Consider the following 22,636-nt stretch of genomic DNA (forward strand, 5'->3'; position numbering starts at 1 on the left):
ACTTTCAAACCAATTTATATAGAAAACGGGACGACAGTGTTGCCACTTTTTAATTTCTACTCTTTTTTGCCAAGCTGTAAAATCGTAAATAAAGTTGGTCAAGCTGATCTTGTCAGTAGAAAAAGGCGGCAAATTTGAAAAATGTAGGCGCGAAGGGATATCGTCTCATAGAAAATTTGAATTTCGCGCCTTTTTCTACTGACAAGATTTGCTTGACCATCTATAATTTCGTATCATGATGCTTTGTATCTAAGATTCTCATTTAGTACGGTCAGTAGGCAAAAGTATATTTGTATTTTCGTACCGAATTATATTGTTAAAAGACGAAAAGCGTGGACAAATCTTTGACGTCGGCTGTAAAACCCATTTATTAAACAAATATAATAGAATAATAATACATAGAAAGAATTTAAACTACGCATAAAATTGCATATAAAAATACTTATCACAAAATTAGCATTAGATAATGTTTAATACTGCATGGGATATATCTCGTCCCATACTTGCAGCTGTTTCTCGTGCAGTTTTTCGTGCACGGAGAACTGCCGGTCCACCTTAAGGTACTTCCTGTCCTCGGGCTTCATGGCAGGCCAGTGCAGCGAGGACAGCTCCGGCAACTCCCCTTTACGAGGGTTCGGGTCACTGTGGATCAAAACAGAGACAACCGAACACAATATTTTTATTTATTTCGGTACCTACTAATACTTATACTTACCACATATCAACCTTTTATTTATTTATGTTAGGAGAACCAACAGCTTTAAAACTTACAATAGACAACAAGATTAAAACAGGAAGCCAATTACAGGACCTTTTGGTCGCCATGTGGGAAATAAATCCAAACTAACCGTCGAGGGGTTGAAGGGCTGAAGTGACTCAAATTGGCTACATCAATCGTACAACTTAAGTAGGTATGGTAGGTAACGTAAATATATAACAGAGTGTGTAGGTAATTCTATTATGGAGCAGTAATATAATAGGTAAGTACGTACACGTATAGTCGCTATGCAGATATATCGGAGCGGCTAAGCTGTTCAAAAATATCTCAACATGCACTTTAACGTCATAGAGGCTTTGTTCAGGTATTTGGGGTTTGGTGTAGCCGCTGCGATATATCTGGTGGTGACTGTAAATGTCAATATTTTGTGCTTTAGTTTACTACATATATAGTACCTAAGTATATGATTGTCAATATTCTTACCCATATTTAGCGAAGGTGTACCAGATGGCGGTCATGCGCTGCACCATGAGGTGATCCTGCGGCGCGGGCGGCGGCGGCGAGCGCGCCTTGATCGGTGGGCGCAGGTAGCTCTGCGAGAACACGTAGATCGTGTCGTCGTGATGCGCCGCGCCTGCACATATCAGAAGGATCCGAGTTTTATTATAAATGGCTGTTACTGGTTGTTGCCGGCTAAGTAAGTTCAACTAATTCAATTAAATTGATTCAGTTCATATAATCAAACTAAATAATTTTTCAAAGAAAAAAACCAGCTTCTTAAAACAGTTTGAAATGCTACCTATATTAATTATTGTCTGGTATTTAATTGATCTCTATAGAGACACGTTATCTAAGATGCCGGCTCTGAAAAAAAAAAATTACGTTACAATAGTATAATTAATCCATTTCACCTTTTTCTAGTAGCATTTCGTTTCGAAGGGTCGCAGTTCTAACCTAACCTAACCTAACCCACTTTTCTAGTAGCATTTCGTTTCTATAAGGGTCGCAGTTCTAACCTAACCTAACCCACTTCTCTGATAGCAGTCCGGTTCTGTGAAGATCGCAGTTCATACCTAACCTAATTCACTTATCTAGTAGCATTTCGTTTCTGTAAGGCTCGCAGTTCTAACTCTCCGGGTCCGAACTAGACATGTGCGCCGCGCCGCCGCGCCGCCGCCGCCGACGATTTTTCCACGCCGCCGCCGCCGATAAATTTGACCGGCGTATAATCGGCGTGGAAAATTTTGATACCTATCGTGTCTTATTCCATGTTGCGTAGTGAATAGATAGTATCAGAGGTATAATTTAAAGATCCTTATGCTTTTTCGCTTATTATTTAGCATCATTTTTGTCGTTGCGGTGTTAGCTGTGATAACGATTTAGTGTTAATTTAAACAAGATCTAGTTTCTGGATCTCAGGTTATTATTTGATATTTTTTCACACAGCTTTTTTGTAGAACGTAAATGAAATTGTATATTGTGTGATAAATAAATATGATTTGTTTATTTATCTCATAATATACAATTTAAAATATAAATAAATATGATTTATTTATTAATCACATAATATACAATTTCATTTAAAATTACACACGATCAATTCTTAGTAATTTTATGGTGATTATCAGCTTCTTGTACTTAACAATATACAGCGTGACTTTAGCCATTGGAAAAACCCTGAAATCCCACGTAGGGTTACTTCTAAAGGGGCCCACTGATTAACAGTCCGCCAGACGGTATCGGCCTGTCAGTTGTTCGGAACTGTCAAAATGTTGTTCTAACTGACAGGCCGATACCGTCCGGCGGACTGTTAATCAGTGGGCCCCTTAAGAAATGCTCTAACGGTAATATTTTTTTATATATAAGTTATTTCCAATAATCGACAACAAAAAGAAACATACTGTATTAATCATTGGCAGTGCTTTTGACAATTTGTTTGAAAATGTGCAGCAATGATGACATTGATGATTATCAAAAGTCAGAATACTCAGAATCTTATTAATGTCATAAATAAAAAAGATAATCAAAACGGTCGAAGGTTTCATACTATTTATTACCTCAGGAGCTACTAACACATACAGGTTGCTCCAAAGTAAAAAATAATGTAATTTGTTAATTTCTTCGGAACCGCTTCACCGATTGTTATGATACTTTGTATACTGGTTCTAAATACCCTAATGCATATGTACATTTCAGCTTTGTCCAATGGCTAGGGACACCCTGTATATTTCAATCAAAATTATAAAAATCTGTCTAAAGCTTCGCAATAAGCTATACTTAAACAATTATACCTAGGTACTTATAGGAACTTAAATCACCAACTATCATCACTAAGCTAGCAGTAAAGAAAACAAAGTAGACCTTAGTATTCCATAAAACGGGACACTTCAAAGACATTCTGTTGAGCGAATCAACCTGCCAGAGATGTTTTCTTTCGAAAACGATGACATCTTTAATCTAATCTAAAATTACATTTCTGTTAAACTTCAGTTCAGACAAATGTAAAGTATGTAGTCCATCATTATTTCGTAACAAATCCTAGGTGAGGCGACAGCGGCTGGGAAAAGTCAATATACATAGATTTAAGACTTAACTTATAAAGATTTTTTTTGTGTTTTATTTGTATTCCGCTTACAAAGTAAGTAAAAATACTGCCTAAAATGTAGCGTTTTAAAGTATCCTTTTTATTTTAATATTTAAACATACCGTTGGTAACCGTTAGGTTGGTATTGGTAATAAATGGTTGCCAAGTGTCATAATGGGATATAATTTTCGGCAATAATTTAGAAAACACACATAATACCTATGTTTTGGATAGCCTAGTAAATACTCAGAAGGCTTTAATATTGAGTTTCTACAGCCACGTTCTCATGCAGTATGAAAAATTATGCCACGCCGATTTCACGCCGATCACGCCGCCGCCGCCGGTCAAAAAATCATCGGACGCCGCCGCCGATGATTTTGCCATCGGCGCACATCTCTAGTCCGAACCAGGGCTATAACCGCGAAAATCGAAGTTCGCAAATTGCGGGCATTTTTCTCTGTCAGTCTTATTACGCCTTCATTGGAGTAAAAGAGAAAGATCCCCGTACTTTGCGGATCTCGGTTTTCGCGGTAGCCCCTAAGGTCCGGGTTCGAGTCCGGGTCCCAGTCCAAGTCGAAATTGAAATCGCCAAACGTGTACTATGCGTCGTTGAAGAGTTCCGTTCTGATCACCATCAGCAGTTCCACTTCATCAAATGCGACAGTTTTTAATGTAAATACTTTATTTTCTGATGAAAATACAAAGATCTCTATACGTATGTCTTTAAGAGTTGAGGACTTCTGTCGATTCCTCATGGATCCCATCATCAGAACTCGAGCTTGACAAAAATGTGGCTTAGAAACTTAACTTGCTTAAGGGGCTACCCGAGATTTTCATCGATTTTTGACAAGTTTTGAATCGTATCTCCTTTTTTTGTACTACAGATAGAATTATAAGACAAACGGTTATCGGTTTTTCAATCTTTTATCTCCGGTTTTGTCCACCGGATTTAGAAAGAAATGAATACTTATTTTTTTATGAATTTTTTAAACATTGTCTAAAAAAACACTTTTTTCGTATCTAGTTTGCAGTTAAGGATCTTACATGTACGAAATCTACATATTTGGGTTCGTCTTTGACGTCTCGAAAAACGTGTCCAGGGTTTTAATTTTAAACTAATTAACACAAAAGTTATGGCCAGAAAACCAGTTTTTTAGCCTAAAATTGTTCAACTTTGATGCCAAATATCTCGAAGACAATGAACTTTGAAGTAAATATGGGATAATATATTGCTTAAAGCCGTTGCTGTTAATATAATAAGCTACAAAAAACATTAGAAAACTAAGGGATTCAGATCGAAGGTCATTGGCGTGGGGTAGCCCCTTAATTGTAAAAACGGGACTAATCTGTAAGTATATAGGGTGATCAATCCAAATGAGTCAGTATGGAGAAGTCAGAAACTATGAGAGATAGCGAAATCTGTTCTTAGGAACCATGGCTTCGATTTTAGATTTAATAATAATGGCATTCAATTTTTTTTAAATCTATCATACATAACCGGGATTCTGGTCAATATTCTTGTTGTTTGTTTGTATGGCAACTTTTAAACGATGCGTGATAGGTGGGGGGTGCTCGACCAAATATCATAGAGGGCCCCGAGGCAAAACAAACTAAATTAAAAAAAAATCAAAATGGCCGACTTTTTTTTATTTTTTCAAGTTGGTCCGAGCGCGCTGAGATTTGGCATGCGGCGAGCCTGGGGGCCCAAGATTACCATGTCAAAAAAATTTTTTGGAATAATCCAAAATGGTGGCGGACACGGGCAAAGTCAAATTTCCAAGTAGGTTAAGCGAGCCCGAAGGGCGAGCTTCAGGCCGGGAGGCCGAAGGCCGACCCCGGCGGAAGGCCAAGGGCCCGGAGCCTCCACCCCGACTCCCAATAGGAAAAGAGTTGGGTCGTGTTTAAGCTCCAACTTCCCCCTCTCGTGTGACGCTTCGGGCCTTCGGCCCTACGCGGAGATCGGCCTTCGGCCTTCGCAAGCCTCGATGCTTCGCCGTCGGGCATTCGGCCCGCCGGCTTCGCTCATCAAGACAGTTGACTTGGTAGAACGCTTGGAAGCACCGCATTCACGCAGCTCGGCCTTCGGCCTCGCGTTTTGGGAGTCGGGGTGGGGCCTCCGGGCCTTCGGCCCTCCGCCGGGGTCGGCCTTCGGCCTCCCGGCTTGAAGCTCGCCCTTCGGGCTCGCTTACTACCTACCTACCTACTTGGAAATTTAACTTTGCCCGTGTCCGCCGCCATTTTGGATTTTTCCAAAAAAATTTTTTGACATGGTAATTTTGTCTCCCAGGCTCGCCGCATGCCAAATCTCAGCGCGCTCGGACCAACTTGAAAAAATTAAAAAAAAGTCGGCCATTTTGAATTTTTTTTAATGTAGTTTGTTTTGTCTCGGGGCCCTCTATGATATTTGGTCGAGCACCCTCCACCTATCACGCATCGTTTAAAAGTTGCCATACAAACAAATACTACACGCGATTACATAAAAAATATTGACCAGGTTCGAATCCCGGTTATGTATGATAGATTAAAAAAAAATTGAATGCCATTATTATTAAATCTAAAATTGACGCCATGGTTCCTAAGACCAGATTTCGCTATCTCTTGTAGTTTCTGACTTCTCCCTACTGACCCATTTGGATTGATCACCCTGTATAGTTAGAATCAAAGAAAGAATTTTCAAAATCTGTCCAGAAATTACGGAGATATGGAGTAACACGCATAAAAAAAACATACAACCGAATTGATAACTTCCTTTTGAGATTTGGAAGTCGGTTAAAAAAAGTGCAAAATGTTTTGTCACATTGCGCAAAATAAGCATCATAATATGAAATTATACTTCCTATCCAAATCCAAGACAACAATATAATTTTCTCAAAAATGGACGGCAAAGTCGACTTTGCCGTTTAAAAAATAGGTTGCGAAGCGCGTAGTTTATGGTCAGTCAAAAATTAAAAAGTTAAAAACATTGCAGTCTCGATTTTGGGACTGCAATGTTGCATACAAATTCCATTATTTGTCGAGTTCCAAACTTTTTAAAAGTTGAAATGGCCATATCAAATGAAGGCACAGGCCCATTAAACAGCCAAACAGATGATTAGTACCGCGACTATTTAGCTGTCTCAAATAGGTTGGCGTATTTTCGGCAGAAAAATACACTTCTATTTTTTTATTAAAAAAATAAAAAGGCGGCAAAGCTAATTTTTTCAATTGTTTCTACTTTTTTCTGTGAAAATATATACGTAAGAAAGTTGCTTTTGTAAAATATTTCTATGATATTTATATTTGTTGCACCATTTTTGAGAAAAGCACTATATATGACTCGGCTGGAAGGCTACTTGCTGGCTTCGGATTCAATTAAACGGACTCCCAAGGTCGTCCGTTTAAAACGAATCCTCAGCCTGCAAGTAGCTACTTCCGAGCCTCGACAATAATGTACTATTACTGAGCAGCAGTACATGGAATCATGCCGTCCTTGTCACACATTTTAGAGATATAATATTTAAAAAACAAGTTTGCACTGTCCCTCTCACTCGCTACGCTATCATCCCCCGCCATCCCACTCCGACACCGCTCCTCAGATACCCGTCATTACATGTTTTTGTGTTAGTCCGAGTCACACGTATTTTCGCCAAAATAGTGTTCCTCTAAATATCTGTGTGTGTGTTTCGATTGATGAAGTTAGGGTGAGTAATTTTAATATGTCTATTGTGCGCTGAATGATAATAATTATAGAATTAAAACATTATTTGTACTGCCGGCCGCCGCCGTACCCCCGTGCGAAAAATGAATGTTTTTTCGGCACGGCAAGTCTAGTCTCGTTTACAATTCTTGACATGGCTGGTATACTTTAATTTGTAATCGTATTTTCATTTAGCGTGATAAACTCATTACCTAAGAAATCAACTAAGTACGTAATCTTTGCGTTCGTACGAAATCACTTGTTACAACTACCTTATTTTTAGAATAAAATAAGTACGGAGCTATAAATAAATCACACAATGAACTTTAACCCAGTTATATGACTAATCCAAAATCTAAAGGTTATAGTAATATGTAGATATTACTTACATTTCATGTTTTGAATAAAAAATGGTACATTCATACTATGTAATGTTCGCTCAGTAAGTTGTTTACGAATGCGAACACTATATTATTATATTATATTGACATGCTTTCGCCTACAGATTTTATATACTGTATACTAGTATACAAACCATATCTGAATTGAATAAACTTTATATAGGTATTTATACGTACTACGTAAACGTTTCAAGAAAACGGCCATGTCCGATCTACCCTACCGTGTAATAAAAAAGATAGGTACCAATATTTAATCCTTGCCGATTGGTAATAAGTGCTTATGAACGGTAGCAAATGTGTCTTTGTGCAAGTATACATATTCTGTAACCAACAAGTTTAATTACCATCTTATGAAGATACCTACAGGTACCTACATTTATATGTAAACTGAATAAAATTCATTAAATACACAATCTACAAGATACTTGAAGAATAGTTTGACCGACTGTTTAAAGTGTTTAATGCCAGTAACCGATGTATACAACCAGCACGCGCTATGCGTGCTCCGATACCGACATAGTGAATGGATCGTAAGGATTAAAACGGATTAGGTACTTCCTTTAATCGCACATCGCGGTATCGTCGAGTCTTGGGTCCAGTTGGTGTGGTCGCCTCCCTTTGCTCATCAGTTAATCTCCTGCTTTGTGATAACTAGACATTCTTGATTGACAGTATTAAGTACCAATGCTATAATATGCTAAACATCACATAGCCAGTTATTAGTTACTTTCTACAATAGTACCTACTCTATAACGGAGGCGTACCAAGTGTGAAAAAGTTTATCTTTGTACGTGTAAACCTCATGAATGTGCTTACATAATTTTTTTTATATACTTGCACATTATCAACTCAATGTAATTTTAGAATGAAATAAATCATGGACAGAATGGGTACTTGATTAGTGTAATATTACGGACTACGTCCAATAATAATACTGCGCTAGTACAATAGCGTCGAGGATCGTTAACCCATGCGTAAATCGTATCGGAAATATAAGTAAAACCTTCTAATGACAACTGGGATTCAGAATTTGGTAGTTTAAGTAGAGTGAGTACTTTACAAGCTTAGGTATACTATGCAACAAGATGATCATCAAACAGGTAGGTACTCGGTATTAAACGTGTTACCAAATAAAAGTAAATGACAAAAGGAGAGTTTATAATATTGCACATTAATTAACACGTATAAATTAAAATTCATATCACATAAATATTTAGTTAAAAACGAGATGTCGAGACAAAATTTATCCCACTTTAATAGTGAAAAGGCTATCATTACTCCACAATCATTGTGTGGAGAGCTCCGCCTTCACAGCGTTGAGGTTATATTTGCCCCACTTTAATAGTGAAGAGGCTATCTTTACTCCACATTAATTGTGTCGAGAACTCCGCTTCAAGAGCGTTGAGGGTAAATTTGCCCCACTTTAATAGTGAAGAGGCCATCATTACTCCACAATAATTGTGTCGAGAGCTCCGCTTTAACAGCGTTGAGGCTAAATTTGCCCCACTTTAATAGTGAAGTGGCTATCTTTATTCCACATTAATTGTGTCGAGAACTCCGCTTTAACAGCGTTGAGGGTAACTTTGCCCCACTTTAATAGTGAAGAGGCCATCATTACTCCACAATAATTGTGTCGAGAGCTCCGCTTTAACAGCGTTGAGGCTAAATTTGCCCCACTTTAATAGTGAAGTGGCTATCTTTACTCCACATTAATTGTGTCGAAAACTCCGCTTTAACGGCGCTGAGGGTAACTTTGCCCCACTTTAATAGTGAGGAGGCTATATTTACTCCACAGTAATTGTGTTGTAGATTTATGATGATTATTGCGTAATATCGAAAACTACATAATAATGATTGACTCGCTCTTCGATTGCTTCGTTCATTTGGCTCATCGGTCGCTTTGCTCTTCGGTCGCTTCGCTCTTCGGATGCTACGCTCTTCAGCCGCTTCGCTCTTCGATCACTTCGTTCTTCAGTCACTTCGTTCTTCGGTCTTTACGCTCTTCGGTATGTTTGGTCTGCAGACGCTTTGCTCGTTGTAAACTAAGTCAAAGATATATAACGTTGCTCCACTGTAACAGTGTTGATGCCAATGTAATGTACTTGTCATAGTCTGTATCCAGATCTTTATGTTGACTCCACTTTAATAGTGATGATGTGGCTTTACGTATGTGAAATACAGAGGAGATTTTAGTTATGTTGAAGTAATTTAATTGGTATTAATGCAGCCTAAAATCCTGTTAACAAAATGTACACAAACAGTGCTGTATGACGAGTGAACAATATATGGAAAGAGATATATGTAACCCAAAAACCTCACCTTCGCTGTCAAACACCAACCATGACAGAAATCTCCCACTACGGCTCGTCCCCACGGGAGAGTATGACGACAACCTCCCAGTACAACCCTCAAGAAAACCAAGAAAATTGAATAAACTATACATATGTACCTACAATGTCAGAACACTATCCTCAGAAGAAAAAATGTTAGAATTAAAAAATGCACTTTCTGAAATCAAGTATGACATAATTGGATTAGCAGAAATAAGAAGACAAGGCTACACAATAGCAGAGGATGACACAAATGTATTTTGTCACTATGGAGAAACAGTAGGCAAGTATGGAGTTGGCTTCCTTATCAAGAAACAATTTAAAAGCAACATTATAAGCTTTGAAGGAATTTCAGACAGAATAGCTATTTTGAATCTACAATTTGAGTCTACGCCATTAACTCTGATACAAGTATATGCCCCTACCAGTGAAGCAAGCGAAGATACGATTGATGCTTTTTACAAAGACCTAGATGACGTCATCCTGACTGCAAGAAAAAACCAGGTTATATTAGGAGATTTCAATGCAAAAATTGGACAAGTTAAACATGAAGAAAAAGTGGCTACCGGACAATACGGTTTTGGAAAAAGAAATGACAGAGGTCAAAAACTGATACAATTTGCCATGAAACATAAAATAACAATTATCAACACACTATTTAAAAAACGGAACAGCAAGAGATGGACTTGGATATCACCTAATAAAGAGACACAAAACGAAATTGACTACATTATATCCAAAAATATTCGGCAATTTGAAAATTATGAAGTCCTAAACATTAAATTTAACTCAGACCATAGACTGCTAAGGTCAACTTATGTGATAAAAGGGCTGAAACGAAGTCGTAAATCATACTCAAATAAAATAAACTGCCTGCTTTCAAAAGACGAAGAAAATAAATACCAAGAAAAACTAGAAAGCCAATTAATAAAGTTACCCATGACCGACAATGACCCCATTCAACCATTCTATGACAAGCTTGAGAATTGTCTATTAAAGAGTATATCCAGCATAACTAGCATCAAGCAGACAAATCAACTGAACAACCGAATAATATCAAGGGAAACTCAAATCCTAATAAACGAAAGACACAACCTACAGAAACAAAATCCACTTTCTAGAGAAGACAAAGCAAAACTCTCACTATTATATAAACAAGTAAATAAAGCAATAAGAAAAGACTACAAAGAACATAAATTAAAAATAATAGAAAATTGCCTAACGAAAAATGGAAGTACAAAAAAAGCTTTTAAGGAACTCAACAAATCAAAACCATGGGTACCAAAATTGGAATCAAATGGAAAAACTTCCAACATAAGAAGTAAAATACTGGAAACTGCGACAACCTTCTACAAAGAACTTTACTCAAAAAAGGAAACCCCATACATATCAGCGCCATCATGTCAAACTGAAAACATGGAAATTGCACACATCAAATGGTTCGATGAAATAGAGATTTTGTTAGCACTAAAAAAACTGAAAGCACAAAAAAGCCCAGGCAGCGACGGGATAACAAATGAACACCTAAAAGCTTCAGGTACAAAAATGTACACCTATCTAGCACACCTCTTCAATCTTATTCTCAGGCAAAAAACAGTTCCTGACCAATGGACGACATCAGAAATTATAATTTTGTACAAAAAAGGCAACCCCGCTGACATCTCCAATTACCGGCCTATAAGCTTAATGTCAAACCTGTACAAGCTTTTTTCATCCTGTCTTCAGAAACGCATCTCCCCTGCTATAGAAAACCAACTGCCAGTAGAACAAGCCGGCTTCCGCAAAGGTTTCTCTACAATGGACCATATTCAGACAATAGAGCAAGTCATAGAAAAACACTCAGAGTTTAATGAAACAGTATACATAGCATTTATAGACTTCAAGAAAGCTTTTGATACTATTTCACATGATGCAATATGGAAAGCTTTACATGAATATGAACTACCTAAAACATACATAGAGATCATCAAAAATATTTACCTTAACTCAACAAGCAAAATAAGACTAGAGAGCACAGGCAAAACAATTAAAATACAGAGAGGAGTGAGGCAGGGTGACCCACTCTCTCCGACACTGTTCATTGCCGTACTACACAGCATAATGAAAAATCTAAAGTGGGAAAGAAAGGGCGTCAGCATAAACGGCAGATACCTCAGTTACCTTTGTTTTGCTGATGACATTGCAATCTTATCGAACAGCGCACTGGAACTACAAAATATGATATCAAATTTACACTCAATTAGCCATGAAATCGGATTGGAAATGAACTTGAACAAGACAAAAATAATAACAAACGGAAAAGAACGACCAATACACATACAAGACGAGGTAATCGAGTACGTGAAAGACTATATCTACCTAGGAAAACAAATTTCATTCGATAAGGACCGAAATGAGAAAGAATTAGACAGAAGAATCACAAAAACATGGTGTAAATTCTGGAGTCTAAAAGACATTCTAAAAAGCCCTATACCGATGCCACTGAAAAAAAGAGTCATAGACTCCTGTTTACTACCATGTCTAAGCTATGGGTGCCAAACCTGGACATACACAAATGATATTAAACAAAAAATTAGAACCTGCCAGAGAGCACAGGAACGAAGTATATTAAAAATAAAACGGTTAGACAAAATAAAAAGCTCAGAAATAAGAGAAAAAACCAAGATCGTAGATGCCCTAGAACACTGCATAAACATGAAGTGGAAATGGGCAGGACATGTAGCTAGGCTACCTTATACAAGGTGGACGAAGAGAACGACGCTCTGGAAAGGACCACCAGGCAAACGCAGACAAGGGCGACCACAGGCAAGATGGATAGAGGACATAACAAAGCACGTCTCTAGCAACTGGCACACCAAGGCTCAAGACAGAGAGAGCTGGCGCAAACTGGGAGAGGCCTTTACTCACGAGGAGGTCCGCTCATTCAAATAAAAAGTAAAGATATAAATTGTATTATGTAAATATTAAAAATAAGTTATATGTAACCTTAGTTTGTAAACTTTAGTTAGTAATGAGTTGGAATAAAAGGCTTTTTTATTTATTTTATTTATTTATATGTAACCCTTTAAACGATTTTGCATTCAATATTTGACCTGCAGTCAAATATATACCATCTCAACGAGCCCGATTTACCTACTCGTAACAAATCCAGTACGATTTGCTTACTGGTTATCTCGGCTCTAAACTTCAGGGGACCGTCGTCGCCGCAACTAACAAGGGCTGCGCCGTGGTTGATGCATACATCCCACGACGCGAAATCAACGCTGGAAACCTCAGCTGAAAACCAATATGCACAATTGTACAACCATGCAACCAGAGTTAAATGCTGTAACCTGTTACATGAATCGCTTTCGCTAAATAGCTAGATTGACAATCGCAATAAAGGATTGATATCCTTAAAAAATAATAAAATTAAATATTGTCATTAATTTAAATGCTCTAGGTTGTCATATTGTCTTGCTGTACAGTTATAATAGGGTATTTTCCTACTTTTTTTTGAACTGTCAAAACGGTTTGCTAATAATATGGAATTTATATAAAAACATAATAAATAATATAAAACATTTACATCGTGACGTCACGGTCAACTCACCTAATTTTTATATTTCTATCCGATTTATTAAATAGAACATATTATTGTTGGTTGTGTAGGTATCACAAGAATACTGTGCACGCTGCACAGTCTTATTGTAACGTTAAAAAATGTTACTATAAGTTACTCCTTGAAAGTTAAATTTCAAGTAAAAGCCTTATATTTCGTCCACAAATATAATATCATAATTTAACACCTACCTACATTACAATCTACCAAAGTTTACTTACCACTTGTATCACGTGTAGTCGTCATCGGTCAGATACGTAAGATACGTAAAGAAAGACGACTTATTTATTAATAAAGGTAGTCTATCTATATATATTATTTAGCTATTTACATATTGTTTGAGAATGTGACTGTCTCATTTCAATCAAGGACAGAGAGAATCATACTATCTTTGTCTTACACTAGTACTAGTACCCAAAAGAAAAAGATGAGTATAGTTTTCCTGGTTGTTACTGACTGACAAATTGGTTTGACCAACTATATAAATGTATATTTTAAAGCTGAATTATAATTGAAAATTTGAAAAATGATAAGTTTCAAAACAACACCTACAGGATTTTCTACTAGTCGTTGTCCGGACTTAGTCTAAAAGTATAGAAACTTGATTTCAATGACAACCTTGCAATGAAGAAAAATCTCCTTTACCCACATCTATAAGCTGTGTATAGAAGAGGGTATTTATTGTTGTATTGAATACTTATTCATTGCAAAGTGTCATAAAGTTATATTTTAGTGTCAATACTTAAAAAGACACGCATTCATAGTTAAATCATAACGCATAAAATAATTACATCCAGTGAGTGGTTGGAAAAATCTAAATGATACAAAACGGCTTATTTATAAGTATAGTGTCTGACAGAAAACACACATCCTCAACCGTTGAAGTTATTATAATCTTGAAAATTAAAACATTGTGTACTCGTATTTTAATGAAATTGAAATATCAATAATTATAATGGGTGCAATATTGATTCAGAGCTAACTAAAGATTGAACACACCTTTCAATGGCGTCATGGTTTAAGTACTTACATAAGCAATGGCAAAATTACATTTAAACAACTTACCAATAGGTATTACAATGTAACCAAAGAAAGTTTTATACCTACTTTTTTGTTTTTGACTTTCACCACAAAGGAATATTGATTCAAGTAATTTAAGAATAATAATTTAAGTTAATTAATGACGCCCATCATTATAATATAATATTATTATGATATATATACAGTGAAACCTGGATAAGTGAGACTTCAAGGGACGACCAGATTTGTCTCACTTAAAGAGGTATCCCACTTACCCAGGCTCTCAGTTAGCCAGGTACAAATACATTTCTGTCTCATTTACAGAGGGTCCCATTAATAGAGGTGAGAATAGAGGATATATCTCAGTTATAGAGGTGGTTAATAAGGTATTTTGTAATTATCTTTAAATGTTAAGGTAAAATAATCCATGTCCCTAAATATTTTTTAAGTCTGTGTCAATATTTCTTTGAATTTATTTTGAATGATTTTCCAAAGGATAGATTTTTTCAATTAAATTTGATACGGACTTCATTGCGTCTTAGAAATTTATTAAATGAAAATTTGTTTATTTTTGTTACTTATCAATATTTCAGCTTTCGTTACGATAGTTTTAACTACATAAAGTAACTATATGAAACTTGAAGTCGTTTAAAAGACACAATTAAGCAAATGCGGAATTTGTGGATAGACTAAGAGTTAGTAAAAATACGGAAATAGATAAAATTCCAAGTTAGAGAGGTCATAGATTGACGTTATCTCAGTTACAGAGGTAATTCGTATAAAATTAAAAAAAAAAACAATTAGGAAAATGTAATCTTATAAATATAGTCTCAGTAAAAGAGGTAAAATACACTCTCTGTCTCAATTATAGAGGTAAATGTGACTATAAAATCACAACAACTAATCCCAGTTATAGAGGTTAGTTTTATCTCACTAACAGAGGTAATTCAGTGCTAAAGTGTCGGGACCGCACCATGAGTCCCAGCTATAGAGGTTTCTCACTTATCCAGGTCCCACTTAACCAGGTTTCACTGTATCTACATAAAATTACATTTGTAGGTAGATACATAATTACAAATGTTTGGTATAAATTAATATGTACCTCCTATGAGACACGTTGTTCTCTTCAGCTGAAATCAGTAATATCAGTAACGGTATACGTAACTTACTGATTTTATATCGATATTTCATTTTATTTTCGCATCTGTATTTAGATACAAGGCTCTGAACATCTGCTCAGTAAATTATATTGTTGTCTTGGATTTGGATAGGAAGTATAATTAATAATCAAACGAACTTACCTGTGAAGTTTGATTACAATTATACGAGTATCCAAATCCAAGACAACAAAGTCCCGCCCCCCAACCCCGAAAATTAAAATAAAATAGTCTCCGTGCATAACACAAAAAGATTCACTCTAAAATAATGACGGGTATCTGAGGAGCGGTGTCGGAGTGGGATGGCGGGGGATGATAGCGTAGCGAGTGAGAGGGACAGTGCAAACTTGTTTTTTAAATATTATATCTCTAAAATGTGTGACAAGGACGGCATGATTCCATGTACTGCTGCTCAGTAAATTATATTGTTGTCTTGGATTTGGATACTCGTATAATTGTAATCAAACTTCACAGGTAAGTTCGTTTGATTATTAAATAAAATGGAAAAACAAAAACGTGTGGAAGTGCAAAGACACTTACCCCTGGGTTTATGGGTGGTCGGATCTTGATAAAAGCTGTTGTTGCCGACGTAACTGAAGACGCTGTACCACACGGGTTGGGGAGAGTGGCGGCACATCAGGTTTGCCATTCTACAATTAAATAGGTAGGTATACAGTGTGGAAAGATATGTCGGGCCCTGGAGGGAAACTACCTTAAATCCTTAAGTTGGCTCATTTTACTTAAAGGAGACATTCCTTTATTTTTAAAAAGAAATAAAACTGCATTCAAAGATTTTTCTTTTTTTTCTTCAATTTTGCTTGTCTAAAAATATTCTTGGGTACTAAATATTCGATTTTATGGATATTTTGTACGACAGACGAGTGTAAGACCTAATGTTTCTTGGAGAAATGTTATCATTAACATTAACTGTATCGACTAGTAGAAAAAAATAGCGTGTTTATTTTTTGGAAGTTTTACTCGGTCCGATTCCCGGTCGAGAAAAGCGAATTTAAAAAATCTTTGGATGCAGTTTTGTTTCTTTTTAAAAATAAAGGAATGTCTCCTTTAAGTAAAATGAGCCAACTTAGGAATTTAAGGTAGTTTCCCTCCAGGGCCCGACATATAATTTCCACACTGTATAAAATGTCTTAAACGGAAAAATATAACAAGTACCTAGTTAAATATCATTTGGAGACGTGTAATGGATGTGTTATGTTATAGGTAATCCGAGTTAAATCTCACTACCAAAGAGTGGTCTAAGAAATATCTACGTATATAAAATTCAGTAGGTAATTTAGGTGCCTTTATTCAAAGTGAGAAATGCAAAGCAATATTGTTCACAGTGGTGTTTAATCCGGAATAATTCTAAGACTGAAAAAGCCTTATTAATTATGTTCTCGTAAATACCTATGCACATTCAGTCCAATCCAGCTGTCTCCATACAACTTCCCTAGAGCCCTGTTGCTTTCAGGCGTATCATCTATGGGTTTGTCGCCGAGATACGCTTGTCTGAGTCGGCGACTGGCCGCTGAAGAGTTTTGTTCCGGCAGCGCGAACGATACTGGCGCGATCTTCTCCCATTCAGTGTTCATACGGTCTCGTCGTGTTTTATTCTTGGTCACGGCTGAAATATTAAAAATAGAAATATACACTTGAGCATTCACTTGTAAAGCCGGGTCCAGACTGACTGTAACGTGTAATGTAATCCATCGCCTAGCAAATTATGTCGTAAGAACGTACCTAATCTACATTAAACGTTACACCCGTCTGGATCCGGCTTAACAGAACATTCGCCGTTTTTAAGTTTGTGAAACTGCTTTTATTTTGTAAAGGGATTAATGCTCTCACAAAATAGAGCATTAATCGCTCTATTTTGTGTTTTTACAGCGTTTATTAGAGCTTAAGTTGTATCAATATTTTAAAGTAGGGTACATAAATGAACCTACCAAATGCCTTCCAAAAGAACTATAAGCAGTGGTACGGCGTGCAAGTGCCCCTGGCGGACAGCCTCATCAGGTTGCACGGCAAGGAACCGCGGTTGCCCTACGTCAGGTTCCACGACGGCGGTCCAAAAACTAACAGCATCTGTATCCTGAAACAGTCGCATTTGAATATATGTATAATGCATGGCAACCTTAGGCGCTTTGACATCAGGTCTTTCTCCGAACGCAGCTTGCTGAGCACTGAGCGGACGGCTGTGCGTGCCGGGGATCACGGATACCATTGTTATTGAATTGTTATTGTTAGTTAGTAAAAAACAGAAATGATGAGTTCGATCAAAAACAAGTCACGCATTGTTAGAAAGAATATTGTGCAAAAATAGTTACAAATGTTTAGTGGTGCGTTTTAGACCTAATGTTCGTGATTTTTTTATGTCGAAAGTTGTTTACCTAATCAGGTTTCAAATCGACGAAGTTACTAGAGAAAGTCCTCAAGATTGTTATTCCTATTTTTAGCAACCTATAATCTAAAAAAGTGCTACGATTTTTCAAAAACTCAGCTCACTGAACCCACTGCACATTAAGCGAGACTTTTTAAGAAACCTACATCAGTCCAGAAGCCGTTCAGTGAATTGCCAATCTCCTGCCAGGTCTTGGTCTTCAGGCAGTCGACGATGGCGCGCGAGGAGTTTGTGGGACAGTTAAGCAGGACAGCCTGCTTCTGCGCCAGGTCGAACTGGTGCGGTAACACGGCGACCTTCCCTACTGGAGAGCCTGACATCGCGATTCCACGGTGAAACAAGCCTGAATGCAAAGTCAACATTTTAAGGAAACCTCGTAAAAAATATAATAGGTACCTAAAAAATATAAATATTACATTTAAAAAAAAAACTTTATGCTATTATATGCCAAAAAAATCCATTTTATGCCAAAAATGCCTTACCTACATCATTTTGGAAAAGAGCTGATACTCTTCAAACTGCTGGAACGATTTCTATCATACATAGCTAAGAACTATCGCAAGTAAACTCGCTTTCACTTAAAAATCGCATTGAAATCGGTCCATCATGAGAGACAGACGACAGACAGACAGACATTGGCGTCAAACATATTTATAACACCCCTCTATTTGTGTCGCTAAAAAGGCACAAAATGAAAATTGATAAAGTGTTAAATAATAAATCCTACCTTTAGACATCGGCGATATCATATGCAGTATGACGCTCCTAGATCCAGCACTGCACCCAGAGATGGTCACTTTCCCCGGATCACCGCCGAACGCAGCTATATTGCGCTGTACCCAGCGCAGCGCCGACACCTGGTCCTTGTAGCCGTTGTTACCGGGCGCTGCTGCATCGCCAGTAGCCAAGAAACCTGAAAAAGTAAGGAATTGCGTGATAGCGTCTCGAGAAACGTTACTTACATGTACATATTAACTGAGAATCGAACTAGATCACGGAATGTCCATTAACATTAATCAAATTCATCTTGATCCTTTAAAAAATTCGGTGCACCAGGAGTCCTTGCCAACTTGCTTTAGTGGTGATCAACAGAGATGGTTTGGTGGTAAACGGGCGGTTGTTATTACAGGGAGAAACGGGTTGGACACTGGTTGATACGGGTTCATTACTACAAATAAGTATATCCTTACCGAGAGACGCAAGGCGATAGTTGAGAGTGACAAGTACCAGGTCGCGATCTAGTAGATAGTGCGGACCGAAGAGATCAGAGCGGCCGGCGAACGAGTAGAAGCCACCAGGATGGATGAACACTACCACTGGCAACTTGCGTGAACTATAAAAATAGCAAAGCACATTTTTTTAAAAGCTTTTTAGCAACAGTTACAGTATTTCTAAACGAGTAGGGAGACCGAGGTGAGTTGTGACAGAGGAGAGTTGTGACACTTGTGACATTGTCGATTTTTGGGAACCTAATAACTGTTAGTGAGCTCGCAACAGTGTGCGTTTGGTTAGCTCGCAACTTGAACTAACAAACGCGCGCTATTGCGACCTAGTTTTTAGTTCATAGATTCCAAACAATCGACAATGTCACAACTCTCCTCTGTCACAACTCACCTCGGTCTCCCTACTTTTATGCGACTTTGTGTGTATATGTACATATTAGGTACCTATTGTTATCCGGAGTGTAGACGTTGATCCGTAGACAGTCCTCGTCCATGGGGTACTTGCCGGGACGCGCTGGCTGCGGGCATCCCGGGCCTTCCTGACTCGCTTCTACTTCAGAAGAGTACTCTACCATGTCTACCGGTGGCTAGAAACATACTATTTCTTAATTGCATTAAACCAATATTCTCAGATTCAATATTAAATCATAGATGGTTTTCACGCTTAACTCAATTGTGTATATAAATTGGAAAATAAATTATGTTCTTTATACGTTAGAGAGAGAGACTCGTAAATTAGAGACCTGGAATCTTAGCTCTCTGACGGGCGGGTGCGCGTAGCGGATGCCGCGGTAGGCCTGGAAGCGGCGGCCGAGCCGCGAGTCCATCCACGAGCCGCGGACCGCACCCGCCGGCGTCACGGTCACGGGGCCGGGAGCCGACGGCTTGGTCGGACACTCGGGCTTTGCTGAGGACATTTGAAAGGATGGTGTAAAAATAAGGCATCAAATCGGTTAACAAAATAAAAATATTTTAGTACCTATTGTAGGGGCCTAGCGGAGCCAACATAGTGGGTACATATTTTAGAGCGTTTTTATAATTTTAATCCGACTTTTCTCTGCAACTGACTGTACATATTATTCGTATCTCCTTTTTTTAAACCATACTATACCTAGTCATCATTAAAACACCTGGTGAAATGCGAAAACAACAATGAAACCTTGAAAATTATTGTGTGTACACATACTTGTATCATTTATCGAATTCACAAAAAGACATTTATATTATGAGGATAAAAATTTACTTCGGTATTGGCATATTTTTTTTCAAAGCCGAAAAATAATATCTCTGTACAATTTTATAAATGTGGTACCTAGTGTTAGTAATACAATATCTGGGAGACCGAGCTTTGCTCGGAAAACATATAAAAACTCATAAATGCGCGTTTCCCCAGGGATAAGACCAAGCTAGATCGATTTATCGCCCCTAAAAACCCCCATATATAGCAAATTTCATCGCATTCGTTACAGCCGTTTCCGAGATCCCCGAAATATATAAATAAGAACATAATATATATTCGTCAATATTATACGCTCGAAAATGATGTCCAACGGTACAACCGTCCACAGGTACAGCTCTTGCCCCTACATATTTATTAAGTTTCCCGATTTTTTACCCTAAATCCCGAATTTTGAATGTGCCTTTGATTTCTTGAAGTTGCCCTAGAAAATTGGTAACAGTAACATTAACCTGGTCAATATAGTGCCGGCAATGGATGGGTCAAACAGATCACTGTGTTATGTCTTTCCTGTAGACATACACAAGAGTTAAGGGCTATAAAGGTTAATTTTCTTATTTAATCCTTATCCACCTGAAAAGGTCCTCCTTTTATTTAAAGAACTATGATAAAATCATTACTTACATGCCCACAAGCTGTTAACTATTGCCCACAGGAGAGAAAACTAGTGTGTTATCGCGAACAGTACATTTTTCTCTCCTGTGGGCAATAGTTAACAGCTTGTGGGCATGTAAGCAATGATTTTATCATAGTTCTTTAAATAAAAGGAGGACCTTTTCAGGTGGATAAGGATTAAATAAGAAAATTAACCTTTATAGCCCTTAACTCTTGTGTATGTCTACAGGAAAGACATAACACAGTGATCTGTTTGACCCGGATGCAGGAGACCAGGTGGACGTGGCGTACTTCGACTTCCGGAAGGCATTTGATACCGTCGACCTTGATATCTTACTCGTGAAATTGGCAAACGCGGGTTTCACTCCGCATACGCTTACTTTCTTTGCCAGCTATATGAGTAACAGGCGCCAGTATGTGGACTGTGCTGATCACGTGTCAGAACCATATTTCACGAGGTCTGGCGTAAGTCAGGGGAGCAATTTGGGTCCCTTAGAGTTCATTTTAATGATAAATGACCTTCCTGACGTTGTTAGAGACTCCATTTGTCTACTCTTTGCTGATGACCTCAAGCTTGTCTGCAGAATCAATGACAGCTCTGACTGTATTAAATTACAAGAGGACATACATCGAGTGGTTAAATGGAGTAAAACGTACAAGCTACATTTCAACGCGGAAAAGTGCGCCATACTCTCATTCACCAGATCTCGGAATCCTATTTGCTACCAATATGTGTTAGAAGAGACACCGATGCAACGCGTTGAAGAAGTGAAGGACTTAGGGGTGCTGCTGAAGTCCGACCTTACCTTTCGAGACCATATTGTTTCAGTATGTAAAAGGGCTTTCCGAAATCTGGGGTTTGTGATGAGACAGGCTCATGCGTTTACTAACATCAATGCGATACGTGTATTGTACGAGGCAATTGTCAGGAGCCATCTAGAGGGTAATACGGCCATCTGGAGTCCACACGAGTCGAAATATAGGCTAATGTTGGAAAGAATTCAAAATAAATTTATTAGGTTTATATATTTAAAATTATACGGAGTATACCCTTTTTATCCATTAATGTATCCTACATTGTTCGTGTTAGGAATGGTAGGATACAATAAACTTGAAGTTAGAAGGGAACTGGGGCTAGCTTCATATATATTTAAGTTGGTACGAGGGAAGTTGTGCAATCCTGGAGTGCAGAGGTGCGTTTGAAAGTACCAGATCGGTATGTGTGGCGGCGGCGGCGGCCGAGCCTGCTGGCCGAGCCGCGCGCTCGAACTCCTTCGCCAGGCCCCCTTTACGCGCGCAATTCGGACCCTTAATCGAGTAGCGATCGAGTTAGATTTGTTTTTTTTTGTTCTTCGAACGAATTCACAAAGGCCACGTTATATGTATTGTGTTACTGTAATTTGTAATAATGTACCTATGTTGTTTAGTTTCTTGTGTGTTAAAATTCCATACTGTCGAATTAGGATAGCCTGTAAAGATGGTTGTGTGTATGTTAAATAAAAAAAAAATAAAAAAAAAAAACCTGGGTGATGGAGGTGGTCGGCCAGCGCACCCGACGCTACAGCACACAGCAGCAGTACCCTAATCATACTGCTACCTCACTTAATTTAAAATTTAACAAACTTTAAAAAGAATTATAATAAGTACTCGTTTCTTCAAACGGTGTCGCTCAC

General features: G+C 37.8%; 1 protein-coding gene and 1 pseudogene across 3 annotated transcripts in view; one reads left to right on the plus strand and one right to left on the minus strand.

Moving 5' to 3' along the window:
• LOC134804403 (nicotinamide riboside kinase 1-like) overlaps nucleotides 1-22,636 on the plus strand; it is a 133,086-nt gene that overhangs the window by 34,422 nt on the left and 76,028 nt on the right. The gene's annotated exons all lie outside the window — the stretch shown is intronic.
• LOC134804171 (carboxylic ester hydrolase-like) lies at nucleotides 456-22,627 on the minus strand (annotated as a pseudogene).

This window comes from Cydia splendana, chromosome 2, assembly GCF_910591565.1.
Source record: "Cydia splendana chromosome 2, ilCydSple1.2, whole genome shotgun sequence".
Classification (NCBI taxonomy): Eukaryota; Metazoa; Arthropoda; class Insecta; order Lepidoptera; family Tortricidae; genus Cydia; species Cydia splendana.